Here is a 25,873-nt window from a genome sequence, read left to right as displayed (position 1 = left end):
GCACACTGGACAGTTCATACGCACCTGTCACTCCAGGTGCTGGAGTATCCAGAATCTCAGGCATGTATGTGTGTATGGAAGCATGCTCACGCCCGCACACGTGCGCACACACGCACTCACACACCCACAAACACGGTTATTTGTGTGTTTAAGAGGGACTGCAGAAATGGTTCTGTGTTTTGTTCTCCTAACAACCATGCCACAAATACCTGTAATCCCAGCTTCAGTGGCATAGAACCTCTTCATGCGCCTAGATTCATATGTGCATGCCCTTATATACCCTCACACAACTAAACACAAGAAAACCTTTGGGAAATGTAAGAAACAGCAACAACAAAAACCTTAGTAAACATTATCATCTCCAGCCATTTCCTTTTAATCAGTATTTTATTAAACCTTTGAGAATTTCATATATATGGATTTTGAATGTATTCACACCCTTCCCCTAATAATTATTTTTAAACAGTCTCACGCTGTAGTCATGGCTGTCCTGGAACTCGCTCTGTAGACGAGGCTGATCTCTCACTCACAGAGATCTGCCTGCCTCTGCCTCCCGAGTGCTGGGATTAAAGGTGTGCGCCACCATACCTGGTCTTCTTGTCATTTCTGCAGTTCTGGAAGTCAGCAGTAATTTTGCTTGGGGTTTCTTCCTTAAGTTTGTAAAGAGTTTGGACATTTTTTGTTTTTCCAAAAATCTTGAGGCTCACCCCCTAGATGGCTCACCCTAGAGCTGGGGATTGGATGCCTGATGCTGGTGAGGCTGGCAAGAGGTTTTAGTTCCTCCCATCAGTCACTTTACTGGAGGTGATGGTTGCCGAGATGTCTTGGAGGGTGGCTACTGCAGTCAGAAATGGCAAAGGGATGGACTTGGCGGTTCTTCTCCCAAGGCCAGCAAATTAGAACCCAAGTCAGTTCTGGAGGACCATAAGAGTCCAGCTGAGCTTTCCTGGCCTCCTATGGGACTGGGAAATAATCAATTGACTTGAAATATACTTTTCTGAGAAAAGGTCTCACCATGCATCCCTAACTGGCCTAGAACTTGCTATGTAGATCAAGATGACTTTGAACTCACAGAGCGCCAGATGACTCTGTCTCCTGAGTGCTAGGGTTAAAGATATGCGCCATGCTGCCTGGCTATGAACTTTGTTTTAAGCTACAAAAGTATTGGCAATTTGTTATACATCAATGGAACACTAATAGTGAATGATTGCCAGAATGGACCATGAAATCTAAATTAGATAAAGAAAAATCAAGTCAAGGGTAATAGGATGAATGTATCAATAAAAGTGCAGGTATGAATTGGGAGGAACCCTTGGGACAGGGGCTAATCGTGGGAGCAAGCTCTGTTTGATATCAAGATTTCCAACATAATGTAATTTGTAACATGAGATGGTCCAGAATATTAATAGGTGGATGATAGGTGATAGCTACTCAGATGATAGATGCATATATGGATGGTGAATAAAGATAGATGGTAAGGAGTTATGTGGATGGTCGGTTGACAGATGGTTGGACTGGTAATTTCTAGGTGAAAAATTAAAGAGCCATAGATGTTAAGTGGTAGATAGATGGTAGGATGGATTGATAGATGGAAGATGAATGATTGGTAGTAGATAGATGATAAATATATGATAGATAGTAGATAGGTAAATGATTGATAAATGAAAGGTAGAAGGATATAAATTGATAGGTGGATAGATAGTAGATTGATGGTAGATACATGATAGGTAGTAGATAGATAATTGGATGATAGTGGATACATAGATGATGATATAGATTGGTAGACAGCTACATAATAGATAGAAGATAGATGAATGATAGTAGATAGATAGATGATAAATAGATGGTAGATAGATAGTAGATAGATAGATAGAAGGATTGTTAGATCATAGTCAGCCAGGTAGATTGATGGATGGATAAATAGATAGATGATAGATGATGGCTTGCTAGATTATAGATAGTAGGTATATGGTAGATAGGTTGATAGATAGATAGATAACAACAACAACAACAACACAAACCTTAAAAGAACTATCCCAGGACTGAGACTGACAGAGTTCTTACCCAGTGTGCACTAGACCCTGGGTTCAGCCCAAGCACCATACAGAGCTGTTGTGTAAGTGGTCACTCATAATCCCAGCATTAAGGCGTGAAGGCAGGAGAATCAGAGTCCAGATCATTCTCTGCTGTATGTAGAAAGCTCAAGGCCAGCCTGAATCCCTAAGAGCCTATCTCCAAAGTACGTAAATAAAATTGTGCAGGCCATTTAAAAAAAATGACATGAGCTAGAGTCATGTGGGAAGAGAAACCTCAATTAAGAAAATGTCCACATCAGATTGTCCTGTAGGAACTTCTGTGAAGGCATTTTCTTGATTGATGATTGATGTGGAAGGGCCCAACCCACTGTTTGTGGTGCCATCGCTGGGTAGGTGATCCAGGCTAAATAGCAAAGCAGACTGAGCAAGCAGGGCTCCTTCATGGCCTCTAACTCCGGTCCTACCTCCAGGGTGCCTTAAGTTCCTGCCCTGCTTCCCTTCATGATGAATCTGAAATAGACTCGGTTTGGGGTCATGGTCTTTACTACAGCAATAGAAACCAAACAAGGATATACATAAATAGGCAAGAGGTCTTTGTTCAAAAAGGAAAAAAAAAAGTAGTTACCCAGGTTTGGGAGATGGCTCAGTGGATAAAATGTTTGCCTTGCAAGCTTGTGGACCCAATTTCAAACCCCAGCATCCACATGAAAGTGCCGGACATTGGGCGATAGTACACACTTTTAATCCCAGCACTTAGGAGGCAGAGGCAAGTAGATCTCTGTGAGTTCCAGGCCAGCCTGGTCTACAGAGTGAGTTCCAGGACAGTCAGGGCTACACAAAGGAACCTTGTCTGCAGGGTAGGGGTGGGAAGTGCTGGACAGGACAGTCCTGGAGGCTTGTAATGACAGTTCTCCATTCATGAAAACAGTAGTATCCCAGGGGGTGCCTTAGCTAGATTGGTGAGTTCCACGTAAAAGTGAAAAACACTATCTCAAAAAAAAAAATGCATGACCCCTGAGGAATGATATTCAAGGTTGACCTCTGGTCTCTACACACATATGGACACACATGCACACAAATACACAGACATGCATTCATACGAATATACGTGCAAAGCCACTGCCTTCATATTGTCTGATAATTGAAGTGATCATTTTAATCTTTTTCAACAATCTTCCACTATTTATTCCCGTCGACTGAATGTTTTCAGTCTTGATAATTGTGCAGGAGAAGGGAAACAGATAAAAGCACTTGCTGCCAAGCCTGAGGACCTGGGTGCATTCCCAGGATCCACATGGCACGTAGGAGAGAAGCGACTCGCAAAAGTTGTTTTCTGAACTCCGTAAGTGCACTGTGCCCCGCCCCCGATGAGACAAATAATGCAATGAAATGTTGCAGTAGTTCTTTTTACTTTTACCAAAAAATAAAATAAAATAAACAGTTAATAACAGCTGACTGGGAAGTAAGCACATCCATGATACCAAATTGTCAGCCATTCCTAGAGATGGCATCTCTAAAGTGTCAGCCTGGAGTAGAGGCCATGCTGGTGAGGGAATGTATGGGGGCAGAGATGGGAACAGCAAAGCCACGTGGACTAGGAAAACTCGGCCAAGACAGTGGGGTTTCTGCTTCCTTCCTGGTGACCCTCACGCTTAAAAACAAAAATTTTACGTGTCAACAGGCATTCACTCGAAAACCGGTGAAAAATGTGAATAACGTTCTCAAATGTTCACTTTTGACGAATGTGTTTTCATGGAGAAGAATGAGTGAAAAGATTTCAAATGTTTCCAGTTTATCCCTGGTTTGTCTGCTTGAGGGTACTTTTTTCCTTTCATCTTCTTTGATATCTTCCCCCCCTGTGATTTCCAACGCAGCTACAAAGAGCATGTGCTCCTTTTATTGTGAGAAGACTTTAAAGGAGATTCTTTGAAAGAGAGGACTGCAGGCGAGAGTAGAGTACCCCAGATGACGTAGGCGCCTCAAAGCCAGAGCAACTGTGGGGGCTTAAGTCTGGGCAGGGTTGCCTCAGCTCTTCTGCCTCTCAGCCTCTAGTTCTCCCCGCCCCCACAGCCGTCATCTGATCCAAGGACACATCTGCTGGCTCAGCAAGCGGAGGAAACTCCACGCGCCTCAGCCTCCTCTACTCTGGGAGAACCTTGCCCAGCCTCCGCCAACTGTTTCTAGCTAAACATGGTCTCGGTTTGAGCAGCAAGGGCTGCCTGTCATTCTGCTACCTGGTACAAGAAGTAGGAAACAGAGGGCCTACGATAGAACTCCATTGGACCTATGTCTTTCTTCACATAAATTTTAACTTTTTTTTCATTTTTTTCACACGTGTGTGTATGTGGTGTGCATGTGTGGGTATGTATGCACATGAGCACAAATGTGTAAGCACATGTACACATTCATGAAGGCCAGAGGTTAGCACTGGGAAATCTCCCTCCATCGCGTGGGGAAATCTTCCTCCAACAGTCTTCTTTATTTACTGAGGCAGTCTCTCAACGAAACCCAGAGCTCACTTATATGGCTAGGCTCCCTAGCCAGCCTGCTGCAGGGTTTCCAGTCCACTTTCTGAGGCTGAAATTACAGTGGCGGGGAGGGGAGGGCTTGGCTACCCAGCATTTCCATAGGTTTTGGGGATCCCAACTATTGTCCTCATAGTCTCATGGTAACCACTTAAATACCAGTCCTAAATCTTTACACTTTTGACCATCTCGCCTTTCCCTCCCACTGCTGGTGACACCCCCTTTTTTCCCGGGGAGTACCCTCCTACTTTCCTGACTCCGCTTCTGTGTTTGTGCAGGTAGCCACAGCTGCTGTGTGCCCATGATTTCATACCATGTCCTGAAGACGGGGTTTCATGTTGCACCTCCCCACCCTACCATCAGCCTTACATCTCATACAGTAACTCAGCTGTCTCTGCACAGGTCTTTCCCATGTCTCCATGTCTCCATGGCTGTACCTGTGTGTTCCGCGTCACCCCTGTGTCTCCCTAAGTTACTCCCTGACCAGAGTGGGATTCTGATGAACTCAGTACTTGCAGCCTCGGGGTGATCTTTTCAAGAGAAAGGTCAGAGGGCATCGTCTCCTTGCTTGAAACTGGCCAAAGCCTATCAGGATGAAGACCGTGCGCCCCTTAAGTATTCGTCCGACTTTCCAGTAGGCTACCAACCTTCCCCCTTGTTCCCGCTTCCCTGGCGTCAGCATATTTGCCTCCTTAAGTCCCAAGGGAATGGGGGTCCATCTCACCAGCCCCTGCCTCATTACAGTGCTTCCTTTCACAAGCATGAGAACCTGAATTGAATCCCCGACATCCGTGGTTTTTGGTTTTGTTTGTTTTTGGTTTTTCGAGACAGGGTTTCTCTGTAGTTTTGGAGCCTGTCCTGGAACTAGCTCTGTAGACCAGGCCAGCCTCGAACTTACACACAAACAAACAATCAAAAACAGGACTGGTGCCGTGCTCTTGCAATCCCAGTGCTGGGAAGTTGGAAGAGTGGGGCTCCTTGGCCAGGCCAGTGAGAGATCCTGTCTTAAAGATAAAAGAAAAAAGATGAACAGTGGCTGCACTGAGATTTGCCCTTTGGCTTTCGCCTGCGCACAAGGGCACCCTCAGCTCCACCAGCCCCCTATGCACATAGAGAGATCATATCTTAAAGGAGATAATGCGCCCAGAGTCCTAGCAGAGGAATCTTCCGAGGCCTGTTTTGTAAAGCAGAGTTCAAAGATTCTTGAATTCCAGACCCTATGCTTGGGCAACAGGAATTTGCAAAACAAGTTCTCTGTTGTCCACATCCAGCCCTTCCCAGCTTGATAGAGACCCAAAAGAAATGAAAGCAGGGGCTTGAAGAAATGCTTTCATGCTTGTGCTCGTAGAGACATGGTTAGACATATGCTAATCGGGGGGGCAGAAGATACCCACGTGTCCATCGATACATGGACGAATAAACAAAATGTGGCATGCCCATACAGTAGGCTACTCTGTGTGTGAAACTTGAGGACATTAAGCTAAGTAGGAAAAAAAAGGCCAGATATCAAAAAAGACAAATGCTAGATGATTCTAGTTATTTCTGGCAGTCAAATCTGTGGATCTAGAAATAAAGATGGCGGTTCCAGGTGTTCCTGAAGCAGCTGCTGCTGCTACCTCCTCCTTCAACTGTTTACTTATTTATTGTTTACTCTGTGTGTGTGGCTTCATGCGTATGTCTTGGCACATGTGTAGAGGTCAGAGGACAACTTTCATGAGTTGGTTCTCTTTACCATGTGGGTCCCAGGGATTGAACTCAGATCATGAGACTTGGTAGCAAGGTCCTCTCTACCATCTGAGTCACCTCACTGACCCCGCAGCCATTTTAGTTGGTTGGCGATGCTGCATCTCGGCCCCAGTTTGCATCTTTCTAATGATCAACGACATCAGATGCCTTTGCGTGGATTTGGTGGCCAGTTCATGTCTTTACAGACATAGTAATTTAAGCTCCTTTTCTTTTTTAAAAGATAAACCAGGTTGTTGTTCTTTAAGACAGACTTATTGTAAACGTTTTGGTTGCCATCTGTGTCTGTCATGCGGGGGACTGATCCTCAGGCCTCTGGAAGAACAGCCAGTGTCTTAACTGCCAAGCCATCTCTCCAGCCACGTGATTTTCTTTAACTGTTGAGTTGTTGGAATTCCTCATATATTTAACTTCTACACTTTGTTAGGTATTTTCACTCATTTTATAGATTGTCATTTTAAAACATTTTGTGTATTTATTGTGTGTGTGAGAGAGAGAGAGAGAGAGAGAGAGAGAGAGAGAGAGAGAGAGAGAGAGGGAGAGGAGAGGAGACATACTGGAGCTTGGCCATTGCACATGTGTGGAGGTCAGAGGACTGCCTTTGGGATTTCTTTCTTTCCTTCCACCACATGGGCAGAGCTCAGGTTGTCAGGCTCAGAGCAAAGAACCCATCTGAGCCATCTCTCCTGCCCACCCACTAGACTGCTTTTGTGGTCTGTCAATCATTGCATCTTCTGGACATGGAACTTTTAAGTTGGGTATGATTCTCTTGGTCTATTTTCACATTTCTTCCCTGTATTTTTGATGACATGTCTGAGCATGGCTTTGACTAACCCCATTCATTTTTAAAATTTTCTGCTTTATGTAGTACTGGGGAATTGAACCCAGGACCTTGTGTACGCTAGGTGAGTGCTCTATCAATCAAGCTACAGGCTCAGATCCCTATTTACTTTTAAAATGTTCTTGCTTCTGTCACCAGAGTATCTGGTTCTCAACTCTATTTTCCCCAGGTATAGAAAAGCCTGATCAGTCTATGGTGAAATGAGGTCATTGAGATGGGGTCTCATCAAGTCACCCAGGCAGGCTTGGAACTCACTATGTAGCCCCAGCTGCCCTGTATCTCACAGTCCTCCTACCCAGCCCTCAGAGTGCTGGGGTTCCAGGCCTGCATGACCACACCCAGGTGGCAGAGCCATGACTCCGTGTATTCTCTGAACCCTGGCTATAAGCTGTGCCTGGCCACAGGCCTGCAGAATTCTTATTCAGTGACTGAGTGCTCTATTGCTGCCATGGGACAAGGTTTGACTTAGCGTTTACAACTGGCGGTCCCTGGGCAGTGCCTCAGGTTCTTCTAGTGAACTCTACGAAGGGAGAGATGAGGGCTTCAAGAGAGCAGCCACTTGCCATCCCATAATATGGCGGAAGGGATGAGTTGAAGTTGTTGATGTCCCCAGAGGGCTTTTCACTGGAGTAGGGACTAGGGAATCTTTGTGCTCTTCATAGGATGGAGGCTTTTGAAGGATGCCAAGCACAGCCACAGCGAGGTGAAGGAGCTCTTGGTTCCCTTTCCACTCTCTCTGCTGCAGCAGGGGGCATGTTTTGAGGGTCAGTTCCTAAGAAGAGGATGGGAGAGGAACCCTCACCCTCAGCTATCAATATCTACATGAATATGGACGTATAATTGGGGTCTACTGCAGGATACTGTCAAACGCTTTGTCAGACTTCCATGGAGTTCCAGAAACATCTGGGCTGGTCCATGTACTTTTGTGTAAAATCTTGCATTAGCAAGAACCTACAGCCCACACCTGTCATATCTGATTGCCTTCCTTGTCTCACCTGGTGATGTCTCAACACCCTGCCCTGTGTTCAGCAAGATAGCTGGGTCAGAGTAGGAACAGTCCAGCTCCTTCCTGTTGTTTCCATGGGACAATTTGCTATCCATGGACTTGCATCCCAAGTCTTGCCCCGAACCCCCATTTTAAAACAAACAAAAAACAAAACAGCAAACAGAGCCAGCGAGGTGGTTCAGCTGGGTAAAGGTGTTTGCGGCTAAGCATGAAGACTTTGGTTTGGTCCTCGGGCCTATCATGAAAGGATAGGACTGACTCCTGCAAGTTGACCTCCACAAGAGCCCATACCCCTTCACACAAAATAAATAAACTGATGTCAATTTTTATAAAATCCATTATCAACATTTTTATATCTACTGGGACAGTTCTCAATAAAATTTTTCTTACAGCGTCCCTAACAATTTAATGTTGGTTTTGTTTCTTTAACAGTATTGAAATTTCATTTTTTTTCTTCTCTTCCCTAGCCAGACAGCAGCATTCGCTAGACTGTCTGGATGTAGAAATATGGTTCTTGGGTGGCAGGCACGGGACTTAACTCCCCCTCCTCTTCTGCTGGGGTCAGGGAAATGAGCCTTCTTCCTGGCCCTTGCTTGGGGCCTCCAGCAGGCAGCTGGAGGGATTAAGGAAAAGAGGCTCCTGGCGTCCCTGAGTCTGGAGTGGCTGCCTGGGATGTCCCAGGAGAGTGGAGTGGGCCAGAGGTCTGGAGGCTCCCAAATCAATCAGAGGTCTGAAGGTCACTGAATGGCGACCTTTGATTCAGGAGCCTGGTAGCCCTGAGGCTTGCACAGCCTCAGAAGGAGTGAAGGGAAAAGGCAGATGTTTGAACCCAGTGCTTTTCCCAGAGAGGTACCCTGTGCACACAGTCCTTCTCAACACCTTACAAAAAGAGCTGCCCTGTCTCATCAGCACTGTAGTCTGGGGGCCTCAGAGAAGCTTCTGGCATCTCTCAGATAGCCTCTTTTATGGAAGCATCTAGCAGCCTCGGGTACAGATATTGCAAGGTAGAAAGTATCAAGAAGTGAAAACTGCTTTCAGTTGCTTCGGAGGCTCAGCTATTTTAATATATCAGATAACGAGGGACATATGGCAGGGCCAGCAGTCCAGCGTAACAGGAAAGGTGTTTGCCCTCAAGCCTGATTGCCTGAATTCAAGCCCCAGGACCTGCGTATGGAGGTTAGAGGACAGTGTCCAGAAGTTAGTGGTCCTCTGCCATGAGCGTCCTGGGGACTCTTGGGGTCTCAGACAGGGCGCTGAGTGTCTTCATTCACAGGCTCTCTCTCATCCCTTTATCTTTACTGTGCTGCTTTAGTTTGTTTGCTTGTTTTTTGAAATAGCATCTAGAGAAGAGAACACACTCCCGAAAGCTGTCCTTCGACTGTCACAAAAGCGCTCTGGCCTGTGCACTCACACACACATACACACACACACACATAATATATAGATGCAATTTTTTTTAAAAAAAAATATCAAGGAGCACATTGGAAATAATGGCTTCTATTGTCCTGAGCATTTATGAGGAGAACCAGCTGTTTCCAGTTTTGACTGAAAGGCGCCTGTTTATCCAGCCAGTACTCAACAGAGTGTTCAGTGTGCTGCCAATCAGTTGCTTCTCTGCTAAGTTAGCCCCACTAACTTTAGTACACCGCCCCAGGTGAAATGGAGGTGATGTCATAAGTGATGGGCAATCTACAATAAGATCATTATGCTGTACATTCTAAGATGTTGTTGCTGGGCTGGCAAGATGGTCAGTTAGGAAAAGTGCTCACCATGCCGGAAACTGCTCATGTACTGTCTGAGTCCATAGACAGCCCCCTGGCTCTTCCAAGCCAAGCCTTTTTATCTACATCCAGGACCTTCTAACAGCACCTTACTAGGCAAGAGCTGCTTGGCTCCTCTGAGGTCCAAGATCCATTCTGTGCTCAAGAGTATTGTTCTGTTACACCCGTGTGTGCTTTTGTTGACTTGGCTGATGCAGCAGACACAAGAAAACAGGGGCAGAAGTAAACCCTCATTTGCAACCCAGAACTCACTGTTCAGTGTGAGTTTTGATGTATGTGAGAAGATATATGATACCCAGGGTTGCTCAGTGATAATGATATTGGAGGCTGGTTCCAAGAATGGTCAGTTGATCATTTAAATGCACAGGTGATGTTCACACACTCAAGGCATGTTGGGTCAACATTCTAATTTTCATGCTGATTCTGATTCTTTCTTTTTGTTGTGCTACACACTGTAGTACATCCCTTTACTTATTACGTTTGTGTGTGCACATGTGCTCGGGTGGAAGTCAGAAGACAGCAGACGGCTTGCTGGAGCTGGTTCTCCCTCTCCACCAGATGAACAGCCCATTCATCCGTCAGTAGTGGAGGCAAGCCCCTTTACCCACTGAGCCACCTTCCCCCTCTCTTTCCTTTAGCTTTGTTGTTGTGGTAGTGGTGATTTGTGTGTGTGTGTGGGGGGGGGTTGTTTTAGTTTTTGTTTTCTGAGGCAGTGCCTTGTTATGTAGTTCCAGCTAGCCTGGAACTCACAAGGGTAACCTAGGCTGGTATCCTGAACCGACAATCTTCCTGGTACTCCTTCCCAAGTGCTGAGATGAGTGTCTGTGTCACAGCAAGCTTTGACTTGCTTTCAAATGAACAAATGAACATTTCAATGCTGTATTGGCAAGTTTCAGTCGAGTGACATTGCCAGTCTGGGGAACTTGGGAGCTGGTTGCCAGGCCTGGTCTCTCTATGCTTTGTTACTGGCTTGCTATCTTAGGATTCAAGCTGTAGGCCTTCTGTATGACTCAGCTATACCACTCTGTGCAGATACTTACCCAAAGGATTTCAGACCCATATATCACATAGATTCTTGCACATCAAGACTTTTCACAATAGTTAAGATGTGGAACCAGCCTATGTGTCCACCAACAGAGGAATGGATATAGAAAATGATTATGTGGGTTAAGCTAGCTATCCATCCGTCTGTGCGTCCATCTATCTATCTATAATCTATAATCTATGCATATATATACATGTGAATTATTTTCCATATAGAAAATAGTTATGTTAATTGTAGGAAAGTAGTATACTTTCGAAACAGTATTTTTTTAACTTAGTTTTTAGTTGGTATACAAAACATTAGGTTTCATTATGGATTTTTCAAACACAATTTGTTTCTGTTAGCCTCCTCCCCAACTCTCCTGCCCATCCCCCATCTTCTCTTGTATTCTTCCACCCCCAAATCCTCAACTCCTCTTTTTCCTCCCTCCTGGTCTCAGTTCTAATCCTGTAGTCTATAGCCACATTCACACCCTATGTACACAGATAACCATCTCAAGCCAGCATCCTCATACGGGACGAAAGGGAGATAGTTATACTAAACAAGTTAAGCCAGGCTCAGAAAGACTGGTGTGTTTTCTCTCACATGCGGTGCCTGGGTTTTACAAAGATCCCTAATAATCGTGTATGTATACATGTAACATGAAGCGAGGTGATGGGGACAAAAGGGACTAATCTAGAGGGGTGAGAAAGGGGGCGGATGTAGGAGAATGTGTTCAACATACGTTATATACTTGCATGAAAAACATTAAAATAAAGAAAATTTAAAAACAGAATACTCACTGAACTCTTGAGCAGGGGACATGCCAACATACATTTCCTTAATGTTTGCTGAAAAGGCTTTCTCTCCTAGGCCTGTCCTGCCTGGGAGCTATTGCCACCACAAATCTATTTCAATTGGGATTTTTAAAGGTGCAATTATTTGTTTACGTATCCGTGTGCTGTGTATTTGTGCATGCATACAGGGGTGTGCACAGCACTCATGCACTTTTAGGAGTCCGTTCTCTCCTTCTACCATATAGATCTCAGGGACCAAACTCCGGGCCTTAGGCTTGGCGAGACAAAAGCACCTTGACTCTCTTACCGGCTCCCTCATCCCGGTTTCCATAGTCCATATTTTTGATGCTTTTCCCCCCCTTTTGATGTATTGATTCATATAAGTTTCTCTATAATACTGGAAGTGTCAGTTTGTGAAATTCCATGCAAAGTGTCCAGGAAAGACAGAGATAATAGTGGGAGAGCAAAAGACTTAAAGACAGACCCATCTCAAATACGCCACGTTGGTCTGTCTGCTGTTTCAGGCTGAAACTGCCTAAGGAACTGTAGCCACAGGAAGGGCCATTCAGCCGGCCTCTCCCAGGAGCACAGGCCATAAAGATCCTTTCACACACCAAGTCTGAGAGGGAGCCTTGATCACCACAGGCCGGTGACTGGGGCTGCCTGAACCTGTGTAAACACTCTGAAGTAGCCCTTATCTCCCCTAGGCCTGACGGCCCCATATATCTCCTAGCGACAGCCTGCAGTTTACTCCCTCGGTCAGAGACCCATCTGTCTTGTCAGGGTATTTTATTTTATTTTTTTAATCATAGCCACAGAAACTAAAGTAAAAACATGGCCCTGGTAGAATCCAGAGCCGAATGCTGCTTCCACCACAAGCCCTGCCCCAAGAGCCTTGTGGTACCCATCCCCGAGAAGAAGCTAACCGATTTCCATCTTTCACCGGGGGAAGGAAGTTTACATCAAAGAGGGTATAGGGATATCTCTGGCCACAAGTCCTGCTCCCCACTCGCTCTTTTACCTCACACTGGGGGGGGGGTTCAGGAAGGCTGGCTTTAGACCCCCAACATATTCCTCAGAAGGGACCCTCCTCAACTCTGCACATGGAGCTGGTTTCTCCTTCAGAGTTGCCACTGTGTTGTCCCTCAAGGACACTGGGCCCCGAATCTCCTCCGTGCCCCCACCATGCTGTTGTCTATCTGCCTGTCTGCTGTGTTGCTACTGCCTTCTTCCAATAAACTTTGGAGCCCCCCCCCCACAATTATTGTCAGTGTCCCCTTAAGACCTTGCAAACCCCAGTAAGCAAAGTAACTTTAAGTCAGAGGTTTCGGCCCAGGTAGGGCCCTGGTAACCTTAGCTGAATCATCCCATTCCTAGATTCAGCTAAGGGCTCAGCTCAGCTCCACTGAGCCTTAGAAAACGAGAGCCAGGGAAGAAACTACCTCAGAGGAAAGCCACTAAGTGTTTGGCAGGAGGAGAGGCCATATGGTGTGGGCTACATCGTAGCTGTTGTAAGGAAGGCCTGCTGGGATATTCAGATGGTGAGCTACTCCCATCGGCTCAATTCAGACCCGTCACCGTGTTTTCCCTCTCCGCTCTGATATTTTTGGTGGCACGGCAAATATTTTCTGCCTGCCTCTTTCTATGAAAGCCTCAGTGAAAGTGGGAGGCGAGTCACAGCTTGTACTTATTTCGGCTTTCCAAACGCGTGGCGCGGTCTTGTGTACTCCGCATCAACTCTCCTACTCGGTCCTCGTCACCCATCCCGGAACATCCTTTCCATGTTTAGTAGTATCCTCATTTCACCCACGTCGACGCCGAGGAACAGAAGGTACATAACATGCCCAGGCACACCGCTAGTCGCCTGCAGGCCCGGAATTCGAGCGGAGGCCTGGAAGCTGCAGAGTTGCCATCCTTAGCTGACACCTGTTGGGTTATGTCTCTGAAACCCGATTCGTTTCAGCAGCTTTCCCATGCAGCCTGACGTCACTAGGCAGCCATGTCCCCTCATGAGTGAATGGCATCTCAAATGGCAGCCACCGGTGCATTAAAATCAATTTGTTCAGTACATAGGAAACGCTGCGCAGGAATGTATGTCCCTCACGGCAGGTGGTCACGAAGGGCTCCCCATTGTAAAATGAATGGCCCCAGTTGATTTCCCTGCAAGCCTCACCCCGCAGTGGAAGGTTTTCAGTTAACACACATGGCCACTGCATGGAAACCCAAGGGCCCCCGGCTTGGCTGGGAGACCTCAGGATGACAAAGTTCTCAAACCAGTTTCAGCAAGGGGTGGGTCGTGGGGAGAATTTCTTGTCTCCAGGACCTGGCTGTCAGGGAGGAGAGGGGTGTAGCTGTCCTGGAGTGATGGAATGCAGCCAGCAGCTGTCTCTCCTCCATTTGAGCCTGTACACTGGCAGGGTACTGTCACGCAGAGCTTCCCCATGACATCAGAGTGGTACTATTCTCAGGTCATTTATTTGTGTGGGAAGGGCTGGCTCCCCTTGTGCCTAGAATCCCCTTAGCTGGCCTGCTGTGGGTCATGCATTCCCAAGCCATGGCTGGTCATCTGTGATGGGGATACAGGTGGGAGAGAAGTGGTTCCCGCAACTCAGGACGGCGGCTAGGTTCTCCAAAAATTCAACAACATAGATGGAGCACTAAAATCAACATACCATTCATTGCTTACGCCCATATTCAAGAGCGGCCCCCAGTTTCTCAGAACCAGAGCAGCCGTTCCTTCCCTGAACAGTAGCAAATGCAGAGACTCCTAACTGCCCGAGAGGCAAAAACTAAGAGAGGAATGTGAACCTAGCCCTACACAGGTGACTTCCACCACCCTCTCTAAGGCTCAGTGAGCATCTGAGCTGAAAGATAAGCATAAAAGGCTGTGGAATGGCATCCTCTAGACTCCCCACAGCCATTGTGAGCAGTAACTCACAGCGCCTGTGGTTACCTGGGCTGGACCCCCAAAGACCAGCTCTGTCAACCATCAGTTATGAAACGGGGAGCTCCTCCCCTTTATGTCTGAACTATTTATTGAACTATTTACTGGGGGAGACGGGGAGAGCTGTCTCTAGTTGTTTTTCCTCTGCTGAGCCAACAGGCTCGAATACATAGCCCGAAAACCATATTCTTACAGATAGCCCTATTTAATCTTGATGGGTCACGAAACAACATAAATAGATGTGAACATGAGAGATTTGTGGGGATGGAGCAGGGTGGATGGGCTTGGTAGAAAGGTTGGAGTCAAGGGTGGTTAGCATGCTCTACATATGTGTTCAAAATTTTTGTTTGTTTTACTTTTTTAAACAGTAAAATCAACCTTAGTCACAAACTCTTTTTTTTTTTTTTTTTTTTTTTTTTTTTTTTTTTTTTTTTTTTTTTTNTTTTTTTTTTTTTTTTTTTTTTTTTTTTTTTTTTTTTTCGAGACAGGGTTTCTCTGTGTAGCTTTGGAGCCTGTCCTGGAACTAGCTCTGTAGACCCGGCTGGTCTCAAGCTGGTCTCAAACTCACTGGAATCTGCCTGCCTCTGCCTCCCAAGTGCTGGAATTAAAGGCGTGCACCACCACTACCTGGCCAAAATCTTATCCTTGAGGAGGGGTTTAGAAACCTCCTGCAGGATCAGAGGCAAAGACATCAAAATTTATTCTACCTAATGTGTGTAAGCTACAGTAATGCTTGTGAGCTATGACCACAGAGGAAGCCACGAAAAGCTATACATGCACACTAAACTTGACCATGGTGGTCCTGGTACATTTTACATGGGTGTAGTGATATGAGCTTTTGCTTAACCAGTGTTTACTCTTTAAAAAAGATACCACATTTATTTATTTTGTGTTTATGTATCTCGATCCACACACACCTCCGGACACCTGTGAAAGTCAGAGGAAGACTTATGGGAGTCAGTTCTTTTTCCACCATGTTTTACTGGGATCCGAGTCAGGTCATCAGGCTTGGTGCTGGGAACAGAACTCAGGTCATCAGGCTTGGTGCTGGGAACCGAACTCAGGTCATCAGGCTTGGTGCTGGGAACCGAACTCAGGTCATCAGGCTTGGTGCTGGAAACCGAACTCAGGTCATCAGGCTTGGCAGCAAAAGTCTACCTACCGAGCTGTCTCATCAGCTGCCGGTGTCTATTCTTTCAAAGACCCACAAAATCACCTTGTGCTTTTGAAGACACCCCTGATTTTCCCCAACCCTCTCTCTAGAATATATGTAGTTTCTCTTCTCAGCTCCTGTGACTTCTATTTGACCATCAGAAGTCACCATAACTGGTTTGGGGGTGGCACACGTGACCTAGTTTGAGCCAATAAAAAACATCCCTAGGAGAATTCTGTTGGATGTGCTGGGCAGAGTTCCTGCCAGAAAATCAGAGTCTAGAGATCTCTGCGGAAGTGTTTGAAGAGTCCACAAGCAGCTGTATCTGATGCCAACCGCCTTTGGGCTTCTCCATTGTCTGGTTCAGTAGTCTCTCTCTGGGTGTCTTTGTCTCTGTCTCTGTCTCTGTCTCTGTCTCTCTCTCTCTCTCTCTGTCTCTCTCTCTCCCTCATCTGTGCGCATGTTTGTATGCATGGCGCGTGCGTGTGTCTCCTGAAGATGGATTATGTTTTGGCAGTGTGTCTTTTCTGAGCTTGAAGAATACGAGGGGAAGATTAAGAAAACTAGCAGTGCAATGCAGAGTTCACAACGGAGCGGACTAGCCGTGTCATGGGGAAGATGTGTCACTGTAAAATGGTATTGAATAGATCTGTAGAATTAGAAGACATGGGGGCTGGTGAGATGTCTCAGTGGGTAAAGGTGCTTGCTGCCGAGAAGGACAACCTGAGTTCAATCCCCAGGACCCATGTGGTGGAAGGCGAGAACCAATTCCTGCAAGTTTTTCTCTGACATCCACAACCACCCTGTGGTACACATACTCTTTTGTGCACAAATAAATAAACAAACAAATGTAAAAATGAAAGAGCAGAAAACAGGGAAGAAGGAGACACATTTATGAGTAAACATCTATCTCCATAGGACATACATTGTCTCTGGATATGAGAAAGGGAGAAGAGGGACGTGGCTTGGATATTTCATGTCTGAGGGGCCCAAGGGTTCAAGACAGGAATTTTATTTGTAACGTCTATTTCATGTATCAGTGAAAGAAAACTTGAATTAAAGAAAACAAGGGAGACTGTAGCTGTTCAATATCAGAGTCGCAAATGATACCGTCATGATGTGATCTTATTTTTCAGTCCCTGGGATCTGTTAACTTCTAGTCCAGCCCAATTCTGTCTAAGAGGTCTCATTTCTAAGAAGCAAAGATGGCTACTGGCGTCATTGGGAATGGGTGCCGCCAGCTAAATTGTCCCAGGGGAAGCGGTGACTCTATTACAATGTAATTCCACAAATGCCCCAAGCCCTTTGATGAGTCAGTTTCTGAGATACTTATTGGCCAGCCCTGGAACAGACTTCATTCCTGTCTGGAATTCCTAGATTGTCATCTCTACCTTAACTGTAGGACTCGAGAGCAGAGTTGACCTGCTTCCCTGTGTGAAACAGAAAATGTCCGAATAAGGGGAGAGAAGATGTTAGAGAGGGTGAGTCACCAACGGCCTCCCTCAGCACATACAAGTTCATCTGGGGAGTAGGACAGGGGAGTTAGTTACTTATTTACATTTATTTACTGTAGTTTATTATTCATTGTATATGTCTGGGTACCCATTCACACGGCAGGCATGACAACTCAGTTGGAGTCTGTTCTCTTCTACCGTGTGGGGCCTTGGGATCAAACTCAGGTTGTTAGGCCTGTCAGGCAACAGGTGCCCTTACCCGCTGAGCCATCTTACTGGTCCATATTTATCATCCCCTCTCTGTCATGTGTGTGTGTATGCATACGCACACGGATGCTGTGTCCAGGACAGTGGAAACCAGAGGACAACTTACAGAGTTGATCCTTCCCTGATACCATGTGTATCCTAGAGCTCAAACTCAAGTCCTCCTAAATGTCTTTGTTTGCTGGTCCCCGCCTTGCTGGACTAGAAAGTGTTTTAGAGATTGTGTTCGACAGGGTCTCTCACTTTATAACCCACAGTGGCCTCAAACCCACTGTGATGACCCTCCTAGATGACCCTACTGAAGGATGGGTATGTCCCACCATGTGTAACCTGAAGAGTGTATTTTATAGGGAACCTACAGAATGTGTCAGGGGAGGCTAGAAATGACTTCAGAGAGCCCAGGAACACCCTGTCTGAGCCGGTAAGCAGGGCTCGGAGGCTTGGATTTGGCCACTTGTCAGGTGGCATAATTGGGAAATACATCTTCAAGTAGATGACACCGAGTTCCACCCATGCCGGATGAGCAGGAGGAAGCCTTCCTCTGAGGCCAGGATGGTTTGGAGGAAGGAATTATTTTCTTGTGATGAGCAAAAGACAGAGCGTGATGAAGGATACTGGGCAGACAGGAAGTAGGGCCATGGAGGACTGGTGAACTGTTTGCTAAGGATTAGCATAGGAATCCAGGGCAATGCCTTACTTGGAATTGCGAGTGTCACTGAGGTGTGCTAAAGAGAAGATCTAGCTCTTACCTCTGTTCTAAGGCAGAGTGCTTGGTAGAACCCAACAAGATAGATCTGATCACACTTGTTTTGTTTATTTTTGAGAAAGGGTTTCACTGTGTAATAACCTTAGCTGTCCTGGAACTAGCTCTTGTAGACCAGGCTGGCCTCTAACTCACAGAGATCCGCTTGCCTCTGCCTCCTGAGTGCTGAGATTAAAAGCATGTGCCACTACCACATGGCTTTTTTTTTAATAATTTATGTTTATGTGCATTGGTGTTTAGCCCGCATGTAGTTTGCTTAGGAGTGTCAGATCTTGGAGTAACAGACAGTTGTGAGCTGTCATGTGGGTGCTGGGAATTGAACCTGGGTCCTCTGGAAGAGCAGTCAGTGCTCTTAATCTGTAAGCTATCTTTCCAGCCCTGATCACCTTTAGTTTAGGGGATGGTGAGATGGCTCGGGGAATAAAGCCTTTGCTGTGCACACTTGATGACTTGAGGTCTATCCCTGGATCCAAAGCAAAGGTGGAAGGAGAGGACAGACTGCCCAAAGTTGTCTCATGCCACCATGTGCGGGCTGCGGCATTCATGCACACAGTAATAATAATGCATTAAAAACCAAAAAGAATCCCAAGGCTGCAAATAGGATAACCAAAAAGAGTCTGAGATAGGATAAGTCTGGCTATGAAGGCCTTCTTATTAAGGCCAAGTCTCAGAGATGCTAACTTTAGTTCTGCATCTCGTGGAGTCTATAGGCTCTGTCACCAGGTCACATCCCGGTCAGCCCATTCTGCAGAGAAAGAATCTGAGGCCCCTTGCAGATCAGATCACCTGGCTTATGTATTACCTGAGCCCGAAATCCCCAAGATGAAGGGGTTAAGCCTTCCAGCCCATTCCTCGCTGGAAACTCAGTTTGAATCCCACCCTGGAATTTTCCTCTGAGCTACGAGGCCAGGCGAGCTGCCAAGTCATATATACATTGCAGGGTAGCCAGGCAACTCCGTGATTTTTCTGGGAAGAAACACAATGTGGTCACTGTTTCTGCAGTCGCCAGGTTCCAGATGGGAGAAAGACTTTAATCCCCAGCTTCAAGGCTGTTTGGCAAAACTCACTCTGAAGCCCCTGCCTGGGCTGGTGTTTGTTTGCTGTGACCCTCCTGTGCTGCCATTTTGTGACATGCTGTTTCTGGTGTTTGAAAATTCGATCCTTGAGATCCGGGGAGGGAGCTCGGTCAGGGAAACACTTGGGGTACAACATGAGCACTTGAGTTCGGATCTCCGGTCTCCATGTAAAGAGCAAAGCACTGCAGTTCATGTCTGTAGCCCCAGCACCGGGAGGCAGAGAGCATAAAAGATGAGCTCCAATTCAGCGAGGGACCCTGCTTCAAAAAATAAGATGGAGAGGGAGATAACTGATAGCGACTTCCGACCTCCACAGGCACACACGCTTGATCCTTACAAGCTGGTTTCAGTGACACAAGAGGCAGAAGCTGGGAATGAAATAGGACAGTGCCCTGCCTTACCGTGAAAAGACATGGCAGGGCTAGGGAGGTGCCTGAGAGCTTGCTATGTGAGATCAAAGACCAGAACTCGGATCCCCATGCGGGGTGGGTGTGACAGCTGGCCTGTCAATCCAGACTCAGAAGGTGGAGCAAGCTGGCTAGTAACTCTAGCAATGTTGGTGAGCTCTGGGTTTGACTGAGAGCCCCTGACTCAATGACTAAGGTGGAAGATGAGCTCTGGGTTTGGCTGAGAGCCCCTGATTCAATGATTAAGGTGGAATATGAATGAATGATGACTCCTAACATCAGCAGAGGCTTCCACATGCATGCACAGCCACATATATGCACCCTCACATGTGTGCCCACACATATGCCAACATGCACGACACACACACACATACACACACACACACACACTTTTAAACAATGTATAAGTAATATCACAATACAGCTTAACTTTTCATGATCCCCCAAATTAAGATGGCAGCAAAAGCTGGGGGTGTGAGGGTGGCATATGAGTCCACCTCGTAGACAGAGAGAAGGGACACTAAGGGCGGCACCTCACACACAAACAAGGTATCCATCAACAAAGGGTTAGATAAATAAGATGCCATTTGCATGTAAACAGGATTATCACTCAGTCTTACAAAGAAGGGCAATTCTGACACATGCTAATATGGATGGAACTTGAAGACATTTTGCTCCATGAAATGAGCCAGACACAAAAGGACACCCATTGTATGATTCCATTTTCAGAAGGTTCCCAAAGATTCAGCTGCCCAAGGATAGAAAGTGACATGGTGGTTTGCTAGGCAGCTGATGGAGGGCTGCTGTTCAGTCAAGTCACAGTTTTGTTGTTTTAGACTGAGTCTCACGTGGCCCAGGGGGATCTCAAACTCTTGATCCTCCTGCCTCTAGCTCCCCAGTGTCGAGACAACAGGCATGTGCCACCTCGCCTGACTTATGTGATACTGTGTATGGACCGCAGGGTTGCCTGTGTGCGCCGCAAGAGTTTCAGTTTTGCAAAGTGAAAAGGGTCCCAGAGATGGATGTTGGTGTTGTCTGCACACTTATGTGTATGTGCACGATGCCACTGAGCTGTGCACAGAAAGATGATGAAAATGGGGGGAATTCTTGCTGATGAGATGGCCCAGCCAATGACAGTGATGACCTGTGTTCCATCCTTGGGACTAAATGGTGGGAGGAGAGCAAATGTGCTCTTAGCCAGTTCAGGGTGTGAGGTTGATAAACACCCAGGCCCCTTCACCGCAGTCTGTCAAGGCGATGAGCGTGGCCTCCAGTCTCAGACACCTCCATCTTAGTGCTTCTCGCCTTTCCTCTCGCACCACCCCACACTTCGCACATCTGACGTTACATTCTGACGTTACATTTGGGCTTGTTATTGGTGGTGGTGGTTCTTTAAACTTTATTTTTTTGTTTGTTTGTTTGTTTGGTTGGTTTTTTGAGGCCTGGTTTCTCTGTGTAACAGCGCCGACTGGCTGTCCTGGAACTCACTCTCTAGGCCAGGCTGGCCTCAAACTCATAGAGATCCTCTGCCTCTGCCTCCCCCGTGCTGGGATTAAAGGCGTGTGCACCACACCTGGCTACATTTAGTTTTAATATCCAGAATTTTACATACTTGAAAGTGTTTAGCATGATCTCTTTCTCCTTCTTCAAGCTTCCTCCGTTCTGTTTATTTTGTTTCAAATCCAGTCGCCCCTTCATCTTTGCGACTCCCTGGGGCTCCTTTATGTAGCTGCACCACAGTGGATTTATCCCCTACATGTGGACTTCTGGATTGATTCTAGGTTTTGCTGTTATGTACAAAGCTGATATGAATATTCGTGTGTGTGTGTGTGTGTGTGTGTGTGTGTAGACGTGTTTCCATCCTAGGCAAATATCTGACTGTGAAGTGTCTGGAAGATGTGGGGTGTGTGCCGACATCCTCTTTCATGGTTCGGGAATAGGGGTTTGCTTTGGAAGGCAGTGCTCTGAATAATATTTTAACATAAGCATAGTATCAATCGTACATTCATTTGTTGTTTACCTGAAATTCAAATTGAACTGGGTGTTCTGTATTTTTGTTTGCTAAGTCTGGCGAATTGATCCCTGCTTGCCTGTCTGAGGTGTGTGCTCCAATAACAACTATGTGGGTTCTTTATGAACCCCACCGCCCATCTTACACTTCTTTATTTTTTATATCAATTTATCTATGGGGGGTGGACACATGCCACGGTGTATGTGTGGAGGTCAGAGGATAAATCACGTCTCTCCTTTCCACCTTGTAGGTCCCAGATATCCAGCTCGGGTCACCAGAGTTGCTGGCCAGCATTTAGTTGCTGAGCCATCTCCCCAGGTACATCCCACATTTGAGCTTCAGGCCTCACCCCGGGCTCTAACACTTCACCTAGTGTCTTTGAGACAAGGTTGCTTCTTAGAACTTTGTATAATTTTCCAACTCCTTTCCTCATTTCCTGCCCCTCTGCCCTCTGCTCCCCAGTAAATGTCAAGAATTTTGATAACTTGCTTAGTATTTACCCCCAAGATTTAGATCACCCCCGGTTGCGTTTGTAGACCCTCACATGCTATTCTAAAAGAAAAAATTAACCCCCCCCCCACTTCCTCTGGCTACGCTGAATCCCACGGCTTTTGCTGAGACTTTTAAACCAAGGACAAACAGCCCAGCCAAGACCAAGAGCCTACGTGTGCACGTGTATCCAGGCAGCTGCATCCAAGGACATGATTAGCTGCTAAGCCCCCTCTGGACTGAAGCATCCCTTGTTCAGCACATTCTCTTCCCAGCAAAGAGGCTGGAGGCCCAACGGTGTTGTGTAATTCCCACCACACCCCGAGGGAGACCGAGCCTCTGATCGCTGCAGTTTACAGAGGAAGGATTTGAAACCCTGGGCTGGTAGGGAACAAATCGAGGTTAGACAAGGGGTTGGCTTTGTGCTGGGGAATGGATGGTAACCAGGACTGGAATTAGCAATCAAGACAGAAGTCTGTGCGGGGGAAGGGAGATGGAGGCAGTGTAAGTGCTCATCTTCCCCAAGGCTCTTCACTGGCCAACTCTTTGAGGCATCTGTGTGGGGAACGACGTGGTCTAAAGTTGGTGCACAATGGTGGTCAATGGGCTGTGATCCTCGCTGAGTTAACTGCTGAAACAGCCCTCGTGAGAAAAGGGATGCCATGTCCCTGCCGACGATTTAGAGAGTGACCAAGTACCTTTGAAAAAAATTTTATTTTCACTTTCAAATTGTGAGCATGCATATGTTTGTGTAGAGGTCCGTACAAGTACCCATGGAAGCTGGGAGCATCGGATCCCCTAGAGCTGGAGTTTAGACTGTGGTGAGCCACCCCAGACAGGTGCTAGGAGCTGTCTTCTCAAGAGCAGCACACACTGTTCACCCCCGAGTCGTCTCTCTGGCCACACAATGCTTACATTCTTGTCCCTACCACAATGATGTAAATCAATAAGGGCTTTCTTGCTCTTCCAGAACTGAGGATGGGCTGTGGGGCATGTGCACTTCACCAAAGACTTCATTTTCTTCTCTCTTACCTCGATGATCTCATTTAAAGTGAGGTTGCCCTCCTGGTGGCCACAGTGTGAATGCTGCCGTTCCAACCATCACATCCACAGTCCAGGTGGAAAGAAGAGGGAGACGGTTGCCTGCTTTGTTCTCAATAATAGAAGGCAAGACCCCTACCCCCTTGTGTCATTGGCTCCAATGACTCCCCTACCCTACTCAGGTAGCTGCAGCTGCACATGTGACTGGCTGTTCTGAACAAAATCAGAACTTGTCAGAGTTTTTAAGAGAGGAGAATAAATATCCGATAGGAATCCAAAGTGACGCAGTGAAGGACCAAGCGAAAACTTCGAGTTCAGAGTAGCATGCAGAGAAAAAGAACAAGGTTGACTAGCGGGGGCCGAGGAAGAACTGGGCGAGGGCGGCAGACATGGGTTATGAAAGAAGACGCAGAGGTGGTTGTCTTTCTAGTTGTAACTCTGTCATGGGCTTTCCATTTCTGGGGGCGGATAAGTGCGTAAAATTATATTGAATAGTGAAAGTATAAAATCCAGTGTGAGATTCCAAAGCTTCAGAATGGCTGTTCAAACTGTTCACTGAGATGTACAGACTTAGGGTCTGGCTGATTTCTGTGTGTAAGGTTTTCTCATTTCCCAGTTTTTAACAATAAAGGTAGTTAATTTTTTAGAAAGTCTATCTGGTGCTGAAGAGGTGGCGCTGTGGTTAAGAATACTTATTACTCTTCCTTCCATAAGACCCTGGTTCAATCCCTAACACTCAGCATGGTAGCTCAGAATTACCTTTGATTCAAGTTCCAGGGGACCCAGCGCCTTCCTCTGAACTCAGGAAGCAGGCACACATGGTGCACAGATAACGTGCAGGCAAAACTTCCATACACATAGAAAAATTGTATCTTATGCTTGTGTGTTTATGATGTATGTGTGTTATGTCATGCATGCATGTGAAGGTCAGAGGGCAGGTTCGGGGAGCTGGTTCTTTGCCACTAGTCCTGCTGCTATGGGTGATAGGGGTCCCCCTCAAGTCTTCAAGGCTTGGGCAGCAAGCACTTTTACCAGCTGAGGCATCTCTCCAGCCCCCATGTTGCTTTGTCAAACTAACAGTACATCTTGGTGATCGTCCTATGTGTGTCCTTCACAGAGCAGATGTTCACAAAGGACCAGCTGCGTAAGAGATTGCCTGTGAGAACCAGACTTGGTTGGCCTGCGGCTGAAATTCCAGCCATTGGAAAGCTGGGGCCAGACAATTGGGAGTTAGGAAACCAAGTCAAAACCAAAACAAACAATAATAAAGAGTCCAGGCAAGATGCTTTATCTGGTAAAAGTGCCTGTCACCAAAGCTGGATGGTCTGAATTGGACCCTTAGATCCCACCTGACTTGACTCTCCCCAGACACCATGGTGTCTTTCGAGGCTATGAGCAAGCATCCTGTCAAGCATGGCGCACTGGGCTTTAGCTATTTCCCCAGGACATGGCGAGACCATCCCATCACAGAGTAGAGTGGCTAATGGTGACCCAAAGAAGACCTGTCTAGAAATCATGCCAGAGCAATGCACGTGACAACTAGATTTTGATAAGGGAAGTGAGGCCTCTGACATTTTCTCCAAGGAAGAGGGAGAGAGTCATAAGTCTCTCTGGCGCGACTCCAGCTGCCACTGTCCCCTGTCTTGGAGGCTACTAGAGTACAAAAAAGTGAAGGGCTGACTAGGGGGGTGGGGACTCTTCAGTAGTACAGCTTTGGTGACTTGCCACTCAGCTTAGATTTCTACGTGCCGGTGGGGGAGCTGCCCTGGAGTCACCATGCTTCTGCACGTAACCTGCAGTGGACAGAGAATCCTGGGCAAGGGCATAAGAGCGGGAGCGGTGGCACACACCCGGAAGCCCAGCACAGGAAGGTGCATTGAGGAGGACTGGGAGTTCAAGGCCATCTCAGCCACAGTGTCTTCAAGTGAGCTTGTAGCCTGCACTGCGTGTGACCCTTTCTCTAATAAACATGAAAATACCTAAGATAATAATAAGAAAAGGCCCAGGGAGGTGACTTGGTGACTCAAGCACATGCCACACACGTGTGAAGATCGGGGTCCAGAACACATGTTAGTTTTGAATATGTATGTCTAGCACCCCAAAGACAGTGATGGGGCCCCAGAGCAAGTTGGCTAGTTACACTAGCCTATTTTAAAGTACCCCAAGTTCAACTGAGAGAGGGAATGCTCATTGAATACAGTGCGGAGTGACAGAGAAAGACTCTAGATGAAGTCAACCTCCAGCGTTCTACATGAGCACACGTGCAATCTGCCTGCAAATGTACATGAAGAAATAAAGCAAGCACATTGGGTTCCCAAGCTAGACTCTGTCTGTCGCTGTCCCCTCCCCAGACTTCTCATTATGTGTCCATGCTATAGTACGAAAGGGGTCACTGTGTACACTGGACCTTCTCCCCAATACCTATCATAAACACCCTCCCCATCAATCACAAGACCTGGACTCCGAGAAAAGTAAGTCCTGGACATCACACATCTCCCAAGTGGAGAGGAATGAACTC

General features: G+C 46.6%; 1 non-coding gene across 1 annotated transcript; it reads left to right on the top strand.

Moving 5' to 3' along the window:
- Window positions 1–10,091: 10,091 nt before the first annotated feature.
- Window positions 10,092–10,223, top strand: LOC126491714 (small nucleolar RNA SNORA40). The gene has a single exon (XR_007589438.1). It is a non-coding gene; the product is annotated as a small nucleolar RNA SNORA40 (small nucleolar RNA).
- The last annotated feature ends 15,650 nt before the right edge of the window (window positions 10,224–25,873 follow it).

This window comes from Alexandromys fortis, unplaced genomic scaffold, assembly GCF_014885135.2.
Source record: "Alexandromys fortis isolate MF-2015 unplaced genomic scaffold, M_Fortis_MF-2015_v1.1 scaffold_267, whole genome shotgun sequence".
Classification (NCBI taxonomy): Eukaryota; Metazoa; Chordata; class Mammalia; order Rodentia; family Cricetidae; genus Alexandromys; species Alexandromys fortis.
Note: the sequence above shows the minus strand (reverse complement) of the source record. Positions and strands in the feature narration are given on the sequence as shown.